This window comes from Procambarus clarkii, chromosome 56, assembly GCF_040958095.1.
Source record: "Procambarus clarkii isolate CNS0578487 chromosome 56, FALCON_Pclarkii_2.0, whole genome shotgun sequence".
Classification (NCBI taxonomy): domain Eukaryota; kingdom Metazoa; phylum Arthropoda; class Malacostraca; order Decapoda; family Cambaridae; genus Procambarus; species Procambarus clarkii.
In genome coordinates this window covers 13,944,567-13,959,794 of record NC_091205.1, presented here as the reverse complement: position 1 = coordinate 13,959,794, position 15,228 = coordinate 13,944,567, and the positions used below count along the sequence as shown (strand labels likewise).

The window sequence follows — 15,228 nt, the reverse complement described above, 5'->3', positions numbered from 1 at the left end:
GCTGATTGGCAGGCAGGCCGGGAAGGAGGCAGACAGGCAGGCCAGGAAGAAGGCAGGCAGGCAGGCTGGGAAGGAGGCAGGCAAGCAGGAAGGGATGTATGGGTGTTGAGGTGAACCATGTGACCTTTGAGAGTGTGTGTGTATGGGTTGGGGAGGAAGGTGTGTTGGTGGTGGGGGAGGGACTGGCTGACTCTGTAAGCCTAACCACACTCGACAAACCTGTGACCTAGATTTGTTTCTTAAATGTACATCATCGTATATTTTTGGCAGGCTGGCAGGCAGGTTGGCAGAGAGGGAGGGAGGGAGGGAGGGAGGGAGGGAGGGAGGGAGGGAGGGAGGCAGGCAGGCAGGCAGGCTGGATGGCAGGCAGGCAGGCTGGATGACAGGCAGGCAGGCAGGCAGGCTACATGGCAGGCAGAGAGGGAGGCAGGCTGGATGGCAGGCAGAGAGGGAGGCAGGCTGGATGGCAGGCAGAGAGAGAGACAGGCTGGATGGCAGGCTAGCAGGAAGAGAGGGAGGCTGGCAGGCAGGCTGGCAGAGAGGGAGGCTGGCAGGCAGGGTGGCAGAGAGGGAGGGAGGCTGGCAGGCAGGCTGGCAGAAAGGGAGAGAGGCAGGCAGGCTGGCAGAGAGAGTGGGAGGGAGGGAGGCTGGCAGGCAGGCTGTTAGAGAGGGAGGGAGGCTGGCTAGCAGAGAGGGAGGGAGGCTGGCAGACAGGCTGGCAGGCAGGCAGGCAGGCAGGCAGGCTGGCAGGCAGGTTGGCAGGTTGGCAGGCAGGCAGGCAGGCAGGCAGGCAGGCAGGCAGGCAGGCAGGCAGGCAGGCAGGCAAGCAGACAGGCAGGCTGGCAAGCAGGGAGGGAGGGATAGTCACGCGGTTGAACCTCGTGACCTTTAAGAGAGAGTATGGGAAGTAGGGGTGGAAGGTGGTTTATCGGTGGTGGGGGAGAGTCCGGCTCACTCCCGAAGATAAGCCTAACACACTCGACCCGTTAGCATGATGGCATGCAGAGAGTGAGGCAGGCTGGATAGCAGGCTGGCTGGCAGAGAGAGAGGCAGGCTGGCAGGCAGAGAGGCAGGCTGGCAGGCAGAGAGGCAGGCTGGCTGGCTGGCAGAGAGGCAGGCTGGCAGGCAGAGAGGCAGGCTGGCAGGCAGAGAGGCAGGCTGGCTGGCTGGCAGAGAGGCAGGCTGGCTGGCTGGCAGGCAGGCTGGCTGGCTGGCTGGCAGGCAGGCTGGCTGACTGGCTGGCTGGCTGGCTGGCAGGATTTTCCTGCAGGCTGGCTGGCAGGATGTTCCTGCAGGCTGGCCGGCAGGATGTGCCTGCAGGCTGGCTGGCAGGATGTGCCTGCAGGCTGGCTGGCAGGATGTGCCTGCAGGGTGGCTGGCAGGATGTGCCTGCAGGGTGGCAGGCAGGCTGGTTGGCTGGCAGGCAGGCTGGCAGGCAGGCTGGCAGGCAGGCTGGCTGGCAGGCAGGCTGGCTGGCAGGCTGGCTGGCAGGCTGGCTGGCAGGCTGGCTGGCAAGCTGGCAAGCTGGCAGGCAGGATATTCCTACAGGCTGGCAGGAAACATCCAGAGGATGTTTGCCAGACGTCTTAATAATCAGCTAGGAACAATTAAGGACTTTTATAAAACGGATAAAGACTTCACTTATTGGCGAGTACAAACAAAATACGGTAGCATTTACGCTATGAACCTGTCTATTTTTTCCCCTAGAGTTTTTCCTTAATTTTTTGGAAACATTTCTTTTTACATTTCAAGTTTATTTTTCCCTCTATTTCTCATTTACGAACTTACATGTTAATCGACGGGTCTCGTCCCCAAGGGGTTCGGAAACCAAGTGGTGCTCTGTATTAACAAGTAGAATGTGTATTTGTAATAATATCTTTTATAAATAGCCACAACACATTTAATATTTATTTAAAAGAACATGTCTGGAGGTTAAATTAACTCCACAGGACAATAATTTTTATATATAGATACTAACATTATTGATTGGTGTACGTTCGCTACTTAAACCATTCGGGTCCTTTTTGCTCATAAAACACCGAACCCTACACGCTTAATTAACCCCTTAACTGCGCGGCCTCCAAATATGACACCCACCCTGTGCACACAGTGCGCAGGAAATAAAATCTCTGGAAAAAATTCTATTCTGTTTTTAACCCTTTAACTGCGCAAATCATATATATATGCTTTCAGTGGCAAAACCAAAACCTTGCATGTCATATATATATATATATGATTTCGTGTCTAGCGCTATAATTTAAACTCCCTGCCTGGGATAGGGGCAGCTACAGTGCAGCCACGACCAATAGTTGCCAGATGCCACCTAGAAAAAAAATCCAGGCCAACATTCTTGGGTGTGAGAGCATCAGTATTAAGCAAGCCAGCAAGGTTGGCGCACGCAGCACGAGCTCACAGCACTGCTGTTCAGCTTTTGACCACAGCATCGCCTACAAATGCCATAATATATATGATCATGCTATTATTTAGCGATAATAGTATTATAGAAGGCCCCTGATTGTGATAAAACTGACCAGGATTCTGATAATAGCAGGATTGTGGTGATATTTAGCACTATGCTCCATGGAGGAAGGAGTAAGGCTGTGGGAGGGAGGGTTGTGGCGTCGTCTTCTGACTGTGTGTGACCACCTGTTATTTACTGCACTCACCATACCAGCTTAGTGGTTCGCTATGGTGAACACAAATGTAGATACTTATATATATCGTGTGTATAGAGTGTGATAACAGCAATAGGAGTAGGTTGGGAGCCGTCATTTTGGTAAGGGAGGTGCACCATCTGCACGACTTATCATGTTTACTGGTGGCCACTACGGTCTTTGGGCACCATACCAGCTTATTTGTGCAGGTATGGTGAATAAAACAGGTAGATACTTATATATAATGTGTGTATATAGTGTAATAACACCACAAACAATATTGTTGGAGGAGAAATATTAGTGCGTCTGGCCTTGAGGGCAGCCGCCACCAGATGACTGTGTGAGTACCTACGTCTTCGTGTCTTTACTCACCATACAAGCTTAGATGTACAGTTATGGTGAACAAAACATGTACAGTGGTACCTCGCATAACGAATTTAATCCGTTCCATGTTCGTCATGTGAAATGGACGTCATACAAAACGAGTGTCCACCCATGTAACCAGTGTGATGCACTGTGTTTATTGTAAAATTTCCCCAGTGTGCATGACATCAAATGTTCCCCAAAATATCATTTTTCTTTGCAAAATGATAAATTACCGTCCCTGAACATGTCTATGTAAAAATAATTACCAAATTCCACTTACTTTGGCTGCGAGGGCGTGGACAAGGTGCGCTGTGACGTCATCAGTGCCTGGTCGCCCGTGTGTGAAGCTCCCAGACACGGTCTCGCAGGCCATTCAAGCACCGCGTATTGCCACAAATATATTTTCAAATATTTTTTCTATGCATTTCCAATGCGGTTTTATTTGTTTCTTTTATCGTATATGATGCATATTTGTGACCTTTACAATATGTATACAGTAGAATGTTCATAATTTTCCATGGAACTGTGATACATGTGTCAGTAATGTGTCCACAATAAATGTTTATTGTCCCACTATTACATGGTAAAAATTCACTAAAATTACAATATGTACAGTTTCACATACTATTTACACAGTAACACACTGTATTACACACTCTACTTTGGAGGTGCGTAATAGTCAACGAAGTAGTCTATGGTACACAGCGGGACTTTGCTCTCCTTGCACACGCTACAGATAGATTTTCATTTCCTATTTCATCGTTCTGTGTGCTTGCAAATAACGCACTCGTGTGCACCCTTGGCTTTAGTACTTGTAGGTGGTATGTAGCCAAGCTTGTAAAGCATAAGGTAGTATTGAAACGATTATAGGAAAAGCTCAATTTGTAAGGTAGTCTTGAAAAGATCGCTTTGTAAGGTCCCACACAGGAAGAGATTCAGCTAGCCTCAAAGAGTGTCCATCAGTCAGGAAGAGATTCAGCTAGCCGCAAAGAGTGTCCATCAGTCAGGAAGAGATTCAGGTATTCTTGAAAATATCAATGAACACCACCACCATGGAAGCCGCTAACACTTCATCTATGCTACTTGTATCAGATGCATTATCACTGAACGCAGAAAACGATTCATCTATGTATCATCTATATAAATTCGAGATGGCAAGGGTGGGGCTCAGAGCTACACCTGGATACGCTCGCTGTATCATCCTCATAGGTGCTGTATCACTGGCATCCGACCGTTGTGTTAAGCCCTTATTGCGCCTAGCTTCACCAATATTATGACCCTTATGTTCTTCAAACAATAGGGTCTGAATTGCACCGATTGAGCGCAGTCTTTCAACACCGTGTGGGACAGGTGTTTGAGAGCCAGAGGCGCGTGTGCCACAAATGGTTGCTCACGCAGTACTAACCCAGCCAGCAGCCCTAGTCTTTCATATTCGTTATAGCAAAAGGTTCGTTCAGTGTTTGTTGGGTAGGCTGCTCCATTATGACAATCTTTCTTTGTTTCAAATGTGTTCCATTTGTTTTGTATTTGTCACTTACGTCTCAATAATGGAGCAGCCTACCCGACAAACACTGAACGAACCTTTATGGCATTTGCCCATTTTTCAAATTGTTTCAACAGTTCTTTTATTTTTCGTTTTTTTTTTTTAATTAAGAAACATGGAGCAGCCGACCTGTAGACCACCGAACGAACCTTTTTGACATTTGTACTGGTTTTCAAAATTCTTCATTTTTTTTTTATTATTTACGTTTTTTGTATGTAAGAAACATGGAGCAGCCTACCTGCCGACCACCGAACGAACCTTTTGCTATAAGACAAATGAAAAATAAATATTGAACACATTTGAAGAAAGGAAAATGTCATAATGGTTTATTCAGTGTATGTAAGGTAGGCTTCTCCATTATTGAGACGTAAATGACAAATACAAAACAAATGGAACACATTTGAAACAAAGAAAGATTGTTATAATGGAGCAGCCTACCTGCCAAACACCGAACGAACCTTTTTGACATTTGTTGTATATCAGACATTTCATTTCTTTTTTTCTACAAAAACGTCAATGCTTTTCAACATCTCAGCAGTCACCCTTTTATATCCCAGCATCATTAGCATCTTTAAACAAGAACAACATAATTTATGTGCATCGTTGGAGGCGTCTAAGAATGTGCAAGAAGCAACGCGACCCCACCGTGTGGTGTTGACGTTACTCAAACCAGCGTTCATCATACGGGACGATTTGACGCCGATCGGGCCGTTCGTTACCCAAAATGTTCGTCTTTTGGGGCGATCGTTATGCGAGGTACCACTGTACTTATATATAACGTCTGTGTATAGTGAATATATGCAAAAACAGTATTGTTGGAGGAGAATGAGGGTGAGTGAGGTGTTGTTGAGGGAGGGAGTGACAGCGAGTGGCTGGCTGGTGTGTGGCAGTCACTCCTCGTTGCTTTTTGACTTGCAAGACCAACTTAGTGTTTCGTTATTGTGAACAAAGCATGCAGATACTTATATATAACCTGTGTATATAGTGTAACAACAGCAAAATTATTTGTATATTGAATCACTAATATGCACACCATAATTTTGAGTACAGCGATGGTTCACACATTTTATTATATAAATATATCACAATTCACTGTATTGAATAATATTACTGCAAAAAAACTAAGAAACATCAATCAGACATTGAAATAATTAGATAATAATATATTTGTGGTAACTGCAGCCTGACAGCTCGAGCAGAGTAGATCTCGTTTGGCGAAGGTTCTGTCAACGCCCCTTTTTTGCCAGACTTCCCTACCCTATTGCGGCTAAAATATGCCACCTATGATTTTTTTTGTTATTTTTTCCGTGATCAGGGAACAAAAATGAACACTTCTATAAGACGAAAGAATTTTTTGGATTTTTTTTTTGTTGCGCCTGTGAGAGTTAAATCCATTTGGGCCCCCTAGAGGTTTGAGAGTTAAAGTGCCAAAAACCCTTCCCTGAGTAAGGGTATAGTAACAGAAGGTCAAAATTGTAAGTACTATAGCTGCTATGGGGTCCGTACGTTTGTGCATGATATCGTCATTCCCTGGTCGCCCGTGGCATACACCCCCAGAGCCAGGAGGGCGCTCGGGACAGGATGCGCGAGTTGCTGTGAATATATTTTTGTTCATTTTCTGCGCACAGTTCCAAATACATTATATATGCTTTTATGTGTCAATCCTATGTATAAAGAACACGTACACTATATTATGGCAGTAGAACATCCGTACTGTCCGAAGACACTGTGTTACGTGCATATCCAGCACATATTTCCATTGTATTACGATAATTTATGTATATATACAGTCTATTTACACACTATACACTGTCATACACTATATACATTCACCAGGAACACATTCAGAACTCTGCGAGTGTCAGCTGCCACACCCTCACTCCTCTAACATCCAGTCTCTCCACTCCTCCAACATCTTAATCCCACCATACTGTTATTGTTTGTATTACACTATTTCCACATGTTATGTATACCTATCTACATGTTTTATTCACCAGAACTATGCAAGTAAGCCGGTATTGTGTCCAAACTTTACAGTGGCCACCATACACTGTATGAGAAATCACACAGCAGCCAGCAGACGACGCTACGGTTACGTCACCTCCCTCACCAAAATAGCTCCTCCCAACATACTCCTGTTGCTGTTACTACACTATATACACACATTGTATATACCCCATATACAAATGTGTTCACCATAGCGAACCACTAAGCTAGTATGATGAGCTAAACAAGAGTGGCTGCCATACACTCGCAGTGAGGCTACCTCGATTCTCTCCCTCACCACAGTTACTCCTCCCACAATACTACGCACAGTGCTTATTATCACGACAATCCTGCTGTTATCACAATACTGGTCACTAAATCCTGTAAATACATAATTGACCACAAGTTTATTTTGTAAAGGAACCTAAGAAGTCGTTTGAAGATTCCTAGACGGACGAAATAATGTTGTGGTGTTGTGGCTAGCGCTGTGAACATTGTGAACAGCATTGAATCAAAAATATTTGAACACTGTACACAGTCATTATCACACTCAGGCTCTACTGCAATACTATCATGGCTAAATAATACAAGTTATATATATATATATATATATATATATATATATATATATATATATATATATATATATATATATATATATATATATATATATATATATATATATACATATAATTTGAATTTAAATGGAATAAATTGAAATATATATAATTTGAATTATATAATATATACATAATTTTGAATTTGAATTTTGAATTTGAATTTGAATTTTATATTTTGACATTATTAGGCGATGCTGTGGTCACAAGCTGAACAGCAATGTTGTGAGCTCATGCTGCATGCGCCAGCCTTGGTTGCTCTCACTACTGAGGCTCTCAAAACCCGGGAATGTGGACCACGAGTTTTTTTAAAGATGGCGTCTGTTTACAAGTGCCCCGAGGAAGCTGATGAACTCCCCATGTAGCTGCGGGAGTTTTGAATGAAACGTGAAAAATACAAATACCTGGAGGCACGTAGTGCACCCCAGATGTGGGCCTGCAGGCAAGTTGCACAGTTATAGGGTTAATAGCGATTCACAAATAAAGCTTATATTTGTATACGTTATCAGAAAGGCAGAGATAAAATAGTTTTTGTGAATTCATCACAGAGATTATACCTTATTAGAGAGTTAAGATATTCATATTTTTTAACATGTTTAAATGGCCGACGCTCTCCCTATCGATGGGAACTATGATCTTTCGAAGATCAATGTTAATTTAATCTAGATTTTGTAATACACAAAGTTTTCAATGTCATCATAAAGACAGACATATAAGCTGCATGTTAATACTTTGGCATAAATATAACTGAGATGAAAGTGAAGATATATGCGTTATTTATAGTTACTTTTTATAGCTCAGGGAGTGTGAAGGCCTGCACACAAACCGATCATTTGTGTAATTCATTTGCATATATACAAAGTAATGTTAAAGGTCTATATGTCAGAATAAAGATAGATGTAGACTACATTCCAAGGAAAATATACCTGAAATGAAGGCAAAGATATTGTTAACCCTTTAGTTGCACAAGACATCATATGATATGTTGAGTGACTTGCAGTAAATTGCGCTCAGCATCATATGATGCTTTGGAGTACCGCGCAAGATTTAAACGACCCGTGGATACACGGGGTTCACCACACTACATAAATTATCTACTAGTTGGTATACAGAATTATATGAACATGTTTGCTGATGATGCTAAGATAATAGGAAGGATAAGAAACTTAGATGATTGTCATGCCCTTCAAGATGACCTGGACAAAATAAGTATATGGAGAACCACTTGGCAAATGAAATTTAATGTTAATAAATGCCATGTTATGGAATGTGGAATAGGAGAACATAGACCTCACACAACCTATATATTATGTGAGAAATCTTTAAAGAATTCTGATAAAGAAAGAGATCTAGGGGTGGTTCTAGACAGAAAACTATCACCTGAGGACCACATAAAGAATATTATGCGAGGAGCCTATGCCACGCTTTCTAACTTCAGAATTGCTTTTAAATACATGGATGGCAATATACTAAAGAAATTGTTCACGACTTTTGTTAGGCCAAAGCTAGAATATGCAGCTGTTGTATGGTGCCCATATTTTAAGAAGCCCATCAACAAACTGGAAAAGGTGCAAAGACATGCTACTAAGTGGCTCCCAGAACTGAAGGGCAAGAGCTACGAGGAGAGGTTAGAGGCATTAAATATGCCAAAACTCAAAAGAAAAGACAGAAGAAAAAGAGGTGATATGATCACTACATACAAAATAGTAACAGGAATTGATAAAATCGATAGGGAAGATTTCCTGAGACCTGGAACTTTAAGAACAAGAGGTCATAGATTTAAACTAGCTAAACACAGATGCCGAAGAAATATAAGAAAATTCACTTTCGCAAACAAAGTGGTAGACGGTTGGAACAATTTAGGTGAGAAGGTGGTGGAGGCCAAGACCATCAGTAGTTTCAAAGCGTTATATGACAAAGAGTGCTGGGAAGACGGGACACCATGAGCGTAGCTCTCATCCTATAACTACACTTAGGTAATTACACACTTAGGTAATTACCTTCATCAGGTCTCTTGTAAACAGACGCCATTTAAAAAAAAAATCGTGGGCCAAATTCCCGGGTGTGAGGGGCCTCAGTATTGAGCAAGCAACCAAGCCTGATGCACGCAGCATGAGCTCACAGAATTGCTGTTCAGCTTGTGACCACAGCATCGCCTAAAAATGCCATAATATACATGTTCTTGCTATTATTTAGCAATGATATTATTACAGAAGACCCCTGACTGTGATAAAACTGACCAGGGTTCTGATAATAGCAGGATTGTGGTGATATTTAGCGCTGTGCTCCATGGAGGGAGGAGTAATGCTGTGGGAGGGAGGGTGGTGGCGTCTGACTGTGTGTGGCCACCTTTTATTGACTGCACTCACCATACCAGCTTAGTGGTTCGCTATGGTGAGCACAAATGTAGATACTTATATATAACGTGTGTATAGAGGGTATAAACAGCAATAGGAATAGGTTGGGAGCCGCCATTTTGGTGAGGGAGGTGCGTCGTCTGCACGACTTATCATGTTGTTTACTGGTGACCGCTATGGTCTTTGGGCACCTTACCAGTTTACTTGTACAAGTATGATGAATAAAACAGGTAGATATTTATATATAATGTGTGTATATAGCATAATAACACCACAAACAGTATTGTTGGAGGAGAAATACTAGTGCGTCTGGCCTTGAGGGCGGCCGCCACGAGCTGACTGTGTGAGTAGCTACGTCTTTGTGCCTTTACTCACCATACAAGCTTAGATGTACAGTTATGGTGAACAAAACATGTAAATACTTATATATAACGTCTGTATATAAAAGCAAAAACAGTATGGTGGGAGGAGAATGGTAGCAAGTCTGGTGAGGTGAGGGAGGGAGGGAGTGGATGCCAATGGCGGGCTGCCACTGGCTGCCACTCAGCATCCCAACTTAGTGGTTCATTATGGTGAACACGAATGTAGATACTTATATTTAACGTCTGTATATAGCGAATAAAAGCAAAAACAGTATGGTGGGAGGAGAATGTGAGCGAGTGAGGTGTTGAGGGAGTGAGTGGCTGGCTGGTGGTCACTCCTCGTTACTTTTTGACTCATAATAGCAACTTAGTGGTTCATTATGGTGAACAAAACATGCAGATACTTATATATAACCTGTGTATATAGTGTAATAACCGACAAAGTATTTGTTCACTGTTTGATGAACATAATTGAATCAACAATATGCACACCATATTTTTGAGTACAGCAATGATTCACTCATTTTATTATATAAATATATCACACTACACACTATTGAATAATATTACAGCAAAAAAACTACAAAAAATCAATCAGAGACATTGAAATAATTAGGTAATTATTTCTTTGTGGCAACTCCGGCCTGACAGCTGGCGAGCAACACACCGTCTGGGACGCCGGTGAGTCAGCGCCTGTTTTTTTCCCAGACTTCCCCGCCCTATAACGGGCAATATATGCCACTTACGATTTTTGTATTATTTTTTCCATAATCAGTGAACACAAATTAACAGGTTTAGAAGAAAAAATAATATTTTTTTTTTTGGTATGCACCTGTGGGTGACACATGGTAAATAGCCAGGTGCCATTTAAGGGTTAAATGGGCCACTGGAGCACCTTTCCTTTTACTTCTGTCTGTTGCTCCAACTTTTTTAAAAGCCTTTTATGGGGTACTGTGTCAAAGGCTTTCTGGCAGTCAAAGAAAATGCAGTCTGCCCACCCTTCTCTTTCCTGCCTAATTTTCGTTGGCTGGTCATAGAATTCTTTTAAACCTGTGAGGCACGATTTACCATCTCTGAACCCATGTTGGTTGAGTGTTACAAAGATATTTCCCTCCAGATGCTCTACGAGCCTTTTCCTCACGATCTTCTCCATCACCTTGCATGGTATACAAGTTAGGGAAACTAGCCTGTAGTTCAGTGTCTCCTGCCTGTCACCCTTCTTGTATATTGGGACTACGTTAGCTGTCTTCCAACTTTCTGGTAGGTCTCCTGGTTTCCAGTGACCTTTTATACACCATAGAGAGTGGCACACTTAGTGCTTCTGCACCTTCCTTTAGTATCCATTGTGAGATTCTGCCAGGCCCAACAGCCTTTGTCACATCCAGCTCCAACAGACACCTTTTAACCTCATCATTGGTGAAGTCAAATTCCTCCAAGGTTGCTTGCTTTGCCTCCTCCTCATTTAGTGCAGGGGCTTCTCCTTATTCTATTGTGAAGACCTGGAATCTCATGAGTTCTTCACACACCTCCTTTTCATTCTCTGTGTATCTGTTCTCCCCTTTTTTCAGTTTCATCACTTGTTCCTTCACTGCTGTTTTCCTCCTGATGTGGCTGTGAAGCAGCTTTGGTTCGGTCTTGGCTTTACTCGCGATGTCATTTTCATACTGTCTCTCTGCTTCCCTCCTCACTCTGAGGTACTCATTTCTGAACCTCTAGTATGTCTCCCTGCTTGCCGGTGTTCTGTTATTTCTGTAGTTTCTCCATGTTCTTTTACTCAGTTGCTTCGCTACCTTATATTCCTGGTTGAACCATGGATTTTTCTGTTGTTTTTTGTTTTTCTCCTTTTGGACTGGGATAAACCTGTCTGCAGCTTCCTGGGACTTCTGGGTGACATAATCTATCATGTCCTGTACAGCCTTGTCTCTAAGTTCTGTTTCCCATGGTATTCCCCTTAGAAAGTTTCTCATCTCGTCATATTTTCCTCTTCTTTAATTTAGTCTTTTCCCTTCCGATCCCATCCTTGGATAGGTTATCCCTAATTCCACCAAGTACTCAAATGTCAATACACTGTGGTCACTCATTTCTATGGGGGACTTCAACTTTGACATCCCTTATTTCCGATTCATTCAGGGTGAATATCAAGTTGAGTCTAGCTGGTTCATCATTGCCTCTCACTCTTGTGGGTTCCCTGATGTGCTGGCTCAGAAAGTTCCTTGTTGCCACTTCCAAGAGTTTAGCTCTCCATGTATTTGCACCACCGTGTGGGTACCCATTCTCCCAGTCTATCTTTCCATGGTTGAAATTGCCCATAATTAAGAGTCTTGAGCCATTCCTGTAGGCAACTGAAGCTGCTCTATTATATTATTGGTTGCCATGTTGTTCCTATTAAATTAAACTCCTGTCTGGGTCTTCCGTCATTTAGGGGAGGGTTGTAAATGACTGCTACTATTATCTTAGGTCCACCTATTGTTATAGTTCTTGTTATGTAATCACTGAACCCGTCACAGCCCAGATTTTCCATCTCATCATCATCTCTGTCCCTCCAGCGCAGTGATAATATTTTGTCACACTTTCGCAGCTGGCAATCACCCACTGCAATACCAATGCCAAACACTGGCATTTCCTCCCTGTGGGCCTTGACAGTGCCACATATGCAGTGTTGTGATCAAGGAGGAATCTGGTCAACAAGGGGCTAGTATAGTAGTTGTCCGTGAACAGGATATGCCCCTAGTTCAGCAATGGTTCCATGAGAATTTTTGCGACATTGCAGGAGAAACTGTATGGATCTTGACCAGGTATGTCAACGTCTGTACCTGAATACAGTATCATGTCCATGACAATACCAGTTTTGTAGTCACGTATCACAAAAAACTTGAGTCCAAACCGGTGCCGCTTTGATGGAATGTACTGCTTGAACGCCAGTTGTCCCTTGAAGAGTACTAGCAATTCATCAATCACCACATTCTGTCCTGGTACAAAAAACCTGCGTTGAATGTAATGAAACGCCATTTTCTGGGTGAGACCCGGAGGATCCCCAGAGCTATACCAGGTTGATGTGTATATATTAGACCTTGGCAACAGTCAATCAAAGGAGTTCTAGGCCTACCGGGGACCAGAGCTAGAACCTGGCCCCCTTAAGAGAGCCACGTGGAGCAAAAGCCTTAAGACACCCCCATGTAATTGGAAGCAGTCTCAGTCTGCCTTCTACCAGGTCAGGCACCCAGAAAGGTAGGAATTCCAAAATAAACTACTGCTGATTAATTAATTCCAAACCGAAAGCTGAACTAGTAATAGAACTCTCCAATCAAAACCAAGAAAACCAGTATGCACCACAAACGCCGTGCATCCATCTGCGCAACCCGCCCCCCCTCCTCGGAAGGGGACGGAGGGGTCCCAAACCTCTGCGCCAGCAACTCTCCCCAGTTCAGAGGCTGAGTATCAAATAACGCAGACTGAAGGAAGGGAGGGAGGGAGGATGCCGGGGAGCCTCTGGGATCACCCAGAAAATGGTGTTCCATTACATTCAACGCTGGTTTTCTGGGGGGAGCCCCTATGGCTCCCCGGAGCTAACTACCCACAGAGGAAAAGAATAGGGGTTTACCCGGGAGGCGGTTGCTGCTCACTCCTCAACCTGAAGTCAAGACAACTGGTTGCATCCCCCGACCCAAGGCGACACAGGCCCGACTGGGCCCAGGAACGTTTACAAGGTAACGAGCAGCCAAGACCCTGTTCGACCACCAAAATCCCTCCGCATGAATGTCAGCCCAGGGCATATTGTCATAGACGACAGCAAGAGCTGCGAACTTGCGGACATCATGGGCACGGGAATAGACCGCAGGCTGGCCAGCCTTAATAACCCTGCGGATGACCTGGAAGACCTGCATCCTCGAACAGGGAAGAAGGGAAACCGGATCAACCCAAAGCACATCCCTGGACACAGAAGCCGTGGCGCGCAAATAATGGCGGAGAGCCGCAACTGGACACAAAACATGATGCACCCCCGGCCGAACCAACCAAGCATCAGCAACCCAGGGACCACTCCGGAAAGCAGCAGTCTCATTCTTCACCAGAAAAGAAGGCTGCAGACGAACAAACCGATCACCCCGACCGATGGAGCAGAAACCTCTGCGCCAGAGGAGAGCATGAAGCTCAACTACCCGACCCCCAGAGGCCAATGCCAACAGGAAAAGAGTCTTCGAAAAACAATCCGGAACCGAAGGGGCCACAACAAAACGAGGAGAAGAAAGAAGAGAGACCACTCTGTCCAATGACCTGGACAGCTCAGGCAACATGAGCAGGCCGGAGGTGAAACAACGCCCGAGATGGCTTACGAAACGGCGCAGACGTGACATCAATACTGAAAGCAAGCTGAAGCGGCTCTGCCAGCGCCGCACGATACAAGGCGACAGTGTTAGGCATAAGGAGACGGTCCTGGAACAAACCAAGAGAGAAAGGACAACAGCACCCTAACAGAAAACAAAGTACAATGACGAAGACATAAGAAGAACCGCAAGAACTGCCAGGAAACTTCATACTGCCGCTGAGATGAAGCCCTCAGGTGGGACACTAACTAGGAAGCCACCTGATCACCATAGAGATGATGATAAACTTGAGTCAAAAATACCATACGCGAAGACTCGAGAAGAAGATCGAACCATCCACGTGACGTACCGGTCCGATCAGCTGGAAGAGGCACAGCCACAGAAAAACATCCGGGTTAGGACACTGAGCAAGCAGTGTGTGAAACCACGGCTGGGCCGGCCACCAAGGGGCCAAGAGGACAACTCTTCCCTGGTAAGTCTCCAAGTGAGTCAGGACCTGAAGCAACAGCTGAACCCAGGGAAAGAGGAACCTTTCCCCCACCTCGACCAGTCCTACCGAAAGGCGTCGAGCCCGACGGCCTCGCAGTCAGGAAAGAGTGCCATATACAGAGGAAGACGCCACAACCACGCCGATGGGAAAAGGTCCACTTTGGGGCGTCCGAACGTCTGGCAAAGCCAACGGAAGGAGTCGGCGTCGACCGTCCATTCCATGGAACGAAATGAAACAGGCCGTCGGCCAAGACGTTGGACACTCCCCGCATGTGAACTGCCAGGAGAGCCAAACTCTGAGAACTCAGCAGACGAGTCACCCAAAGCGACCAGTGCCAAAGAGCCAAGGACCACATCGAACCCCCCAGTTCAGACAATGAACCACCGAGGAGCAGTCCAAATGGAGTCAGATCGTCGACCCGCAGGCGATTCGAATCCTCCGAAGGGCAAACCACACCGCCGCGAACTCCCGCACAGTGTTGTGGGCTCGACGGAAGGGCGGACTCCACCGTCCCTGGCTGGCCTGGTGAGC

General features: G+C 44.8%; 1 protein-coding gene across 1 annotated transcript in view; it reads right to left on the bottom strand.

The window, feature by feature from the left end:
• The window catches only part of LOC138349771 (uncharacterized), a gene marked incomplete at its 5' end in the record, with an annotated part of 134,748 nt that overhangs the window by 31,178 nt on the left and 88,342 nt on the right, over positions 1-15,228 (bottom strand).